The sequence below is a fragment of the Micromys minutus genome, assembly GCF_963924665.1.
Source record: "Micromys minutus genome assembly, chromosome: 2".
NCBI classification, from domain to species: Eukaryota; Metazoa; Chordata; class Mammalia; order Rodentia; family Muridae; genus Micromys; species Micromys minutus.
This window is the reverse complement of record NC_137971.1, coordinates 90,758,528-90,762,520: the sequence shown is the minus strand read 5'-3', so window position 1 is coordinate 90,762,520 and position 3,993 is coordinate 90,758,528.

Sequence of the window (3,993 nt, the reverse complement as noted above, 5' to 3'; positions counted from 1 at the left end):
CTGCTTTTCCTTCTTCAGTGAGTAACCCAGATAGATTACTTCAGTCTGGAACAGGTGGGTCTTTTTGGCTAAGACCTGATATTCCAACTCACTCAGTTCCACGAGTAATTTCTCACTCCCATGGAAGCATTCTTCTTTAGTGGAGGCAGCCAGGAGCATGTCATCTACATACTGCAGGAGGGTTACCTAGGGATTTTCAGTCCTAAAAGTAGCCAGGTCCTGATATAATGCTTCATCAAAAAGAGTGGGTGAATTCTTTAATCCCTGTGGAAACCTAGTCCAAGTGAGTTGACCTGTTCATCTAGTATCTGGATCCTGTCACTCAAAGGCAAAAATGGGCTGACTGTTGGAATGAAGCCTTAGGCAGAAAAAAAGCATCCTTTAGATCAAGTACAATGTACCATTGCTGTTTAGGTGGGAGGAAACTAAGGAGATTAAAAGGATTTGGAACCACCAGGTGTATGTCTTGTACTCTCTTATTTACCCCTCTCAAGTTTTGTACTGTGTTATAATCATTTGTGCTGGGTTTTCTTACTGGCAACAGAGGAGTGTTCCAAGGCTTTTGGCAAGGTATCAATATGCCCAAGGAAAGGAACCTTTGTATATGTGGCCATATTCCTTCCCTGGCCTCTTTACTCATTGGGTACTGCTGAACCTCGATAGGGGTGCTGTCCAATTTAGGTTCCACCACCGCCGGTGGGACCCTGACTACCATCCCCATGCCCCCTGTCTCTTCCCAGGCTTGAGGAAAGTTAGACAGCCACCAGTCCAGATTTGGGGTTACCTCTTTCTTTGGTTTCTCATGCAATCTATATTTCTCCTCTAGTTTTAGAGCTAATATCATGGTTGTAGGTTCCTCCCATCTCACCTCAGGTCCAGATGGGGTAAACTGAATTTGGGCTTTTAGCTTAGTCCGTAAGCCTCTTCCTAGCAGAGGAGATAGACACTCGGGGATGACCAAGAAACGGTGGGAGACTTGACCCCTTCCTAAATCCACAGTACACGAGGTAATCCGTGAATACTGTTTTTGTCTGGTGGTCCCTAGACACTGTGGTCCTTTTTGTGCCCAGTTTCCCTAAAGGCCATTGCAGCACAGAATATTCAGCCCCCGTATCTTCCAGAAAGTTCAATGGAAGCTCCTGCACAGTTAAGGTTACCCTAAGCTCGGCGAGGGGAACCAAACCTTGTCCCCTCTAATTATTGTCTTCTTCAAAGTTCAGTACTCTGGGGGTTCTCTCCTTCCTCTTAGGGCACTCTAGTGCCCAATGTCCCTTATCTCTGCAGAAAGCACACTGGTCCTTCTCCGGGGGAGGTTTCCTTTCTCCTTTGCTTGCTTTAGGTATTCTGTTGCCCAGGTTCACTGTCTCTCTATGTCCTACCTTACTTCTTTCTCCTACAACTGCAGCCAAGATCCTAGTCAGATCCCCTTCTTGTTTATGATCCCTCCGGCTCTCTTTCCCTTCTGCCTCCTTCTTTTCTCTTTCTTCCTTCTCTCCCACTGTCTTTCTCTTATGATACACTTTCTCTGCCTCTTTAACCAAATCCTGCAAAGTTTAATCTTGTAGCCCTTCTAGGCACTGCAGCTTCCTTTTAATGTCAGGAGCTGACTGTCCTATAGCAATTGCCATAGCAATTGCTGCCTGTTCTTTTGGGGAGGTAGGGTCAAAGGGGATATACCTCCTATAAGCCTCCATGAAACATTCTGGAAAAACAGATGGTGGCTCTACAGGCCCTTGGAGTACTTCCCTTACCTTAGCCAAATTAGTGGAGTGCCTTACAGCCCCTTTGAGACCTGCCACCAGAGCCCAGTGGTAGACCATGAGCTGTTCCCTACCTGCTGCGGTGTTGAAATCCCAGTCAGGTCAGTTCAGAGGAAATCCTGCATCTATCTCATTGGGGAACTGTGTAGGTTGACCATCGGTCCCTAGCACATGCTTGCATGCCTCTAGGAAGATCCGCCCCTTCTCCTCTGCGGTGAACAAAATCTGCAAAAGCTACTGGCAGTCATCCCAGGTGATGTGAGTGCATTAGAAACTCTATCAGCCCAGTTAGACATCAGGGTTCTCAGAAAAAGGGGGGATGATTAGACTTCCAGTTAAAAGATCAACAGAAGAGAATGGCCAGTACTGGAGGGGTTGGAGGTTTGGTGGGTCCACCGGAGCAAAAGGGCAAGGCCGCCATGGAGTCAGGTTCTGCGGGGCTCTGAGCCCTGTGCTTTGGGTGCCTGTGGCTGGTCCCCCACTTCCTGCTCCTTCTTGTGGGGCAGAGATCGGAGGATGCTGGGGAGGAAATTGGGGATACAAAGGAGGGAGGCCTGGCCACTCAAAAGGTTTTTCAATTTCAGGACTGATCTTTGGAGAAGCAGTAGGTGCTGAGGGCTCTGGCTTGGAGGGAGCCTTTTGCTTTGTTTGAGGCATGGGTACACCATGGAGGGCCAGTGTTAGGGAAACTGGCTCCTGCCTTCTGACCCACAGATTTACCCAGGCTAGAGGATCGTGAACTAGTTCTTGCCGGACCGAGATGTAAAATTGCTGATCGGGGTGCGATCCCGGTCCTTCCTGATAAACAATGGCTTTAACATCTGAAATTATAGTCAGGTCAAAAGTGGCCCTCTGGAGGCCAGCCGCCACCAAAAGTCAGCCATTCAGCAGTGCAAAAAGTCTGCCACTTCCCTTTATTAACTTCAACTGACATATTATGTGCTCTATTTCTAACTTCAGTCCAATGGTCTAGTGTCAGGCTTAGGGGGTATCATCACAGTCTGTCCCATCAGCACAGAAAACACTAAGCAAACAAACAATAGACAACACAAAGAGACCACAATATCCAGACAACAACGACCACACCTAGTCCATAGTCACCAGCCAAAAGCAGTTTCAGAAGGAAGAGGTTTTTGTGGTTTTGAAGAGTAAAAGGTTGTCAAAGGACACTGATTCCTTGCCCTAGGGATTTCCTCTGCCGCTCTCAGGAAATCCCACCCAGGAAATCCCACTTTCTTGAGATTTGAGTTCCCAAAATACCACAGAAGGTCCGGATGACCTCTGTGGAATGTTCCAACGCCCTAGGTGTGCCTGGGGGTGTACTGATAAAAAATGTATGATTCTTCCCCTTATGAATTTCCTCATTCCCCCTGTCCTCCCCCTCCTTTGTGATTTTTGCCTTTATAAGCCTGTTACAAGTTCAGGCCGGGGTCGAACTCCTCTACCCCTGCGTGGTGTATGAGTCTCGACCCCAGCATGCTGGCCTGAGATCTCACTCTTTCACTTTCAATAAACTTCCTCATGCGATTGCAGCAAGTCTGGTCTCGGTGCCTCGCTGGGTGCGCGCCTCTCCTGAGATTTGAGTGAGGGTCTCCCTTCGGAGGTCTTTCATTTGGGGGCTCGTCCGGGATTTGCGCGACCACCCAGGGGCCCTAGACCTACTTGGAGGTAAGGATTTTCTTTCCTTTCTTTCTTTGTTATCCTGTTGTGACTCTGTGTTTGTGGATTGTCCAGATTGTGATTCTGTGTTTGTGATTTGTTCAGAGGTCTGGTGCGATCGCAGTTGGGTATTCGCAAACGCTCTAACCGAGTCTGCTCTTCCAAGGGAGGAGTGGAGTGGACGGGGATAGACGTGTCCAGGGTCCACCGTTTGCTCGCCCTGGGAGACGTCCCAGGAGGACAGGGGGAGGACCAGGGACGCCTGGTGGACCCCCACGGGAAAAGTCGGGAGATCAGTTTTTCTCCTTGACGATCTGTGTCAGAGGGCCAATTGTGGGCCATCTGGCTCTTTTCGGGATTTCAGGTCGACTCGAGGTCGGCGACTGACTTTGTCTCTCTGTTTTGTAGTATCTGTGAGTGTTTTGTGTGTGTGTGTCAGAACTAGAAATGGGCCAGACTGTGACAACCCCACTAACACTGACTTGAACCATTGGACGGACGTCAAGACAAGGGCCCATAATCTTTATGTTGAAGTCAGGAAAGGACCATGGCAAACTTTCTGCTCCTCTGAATG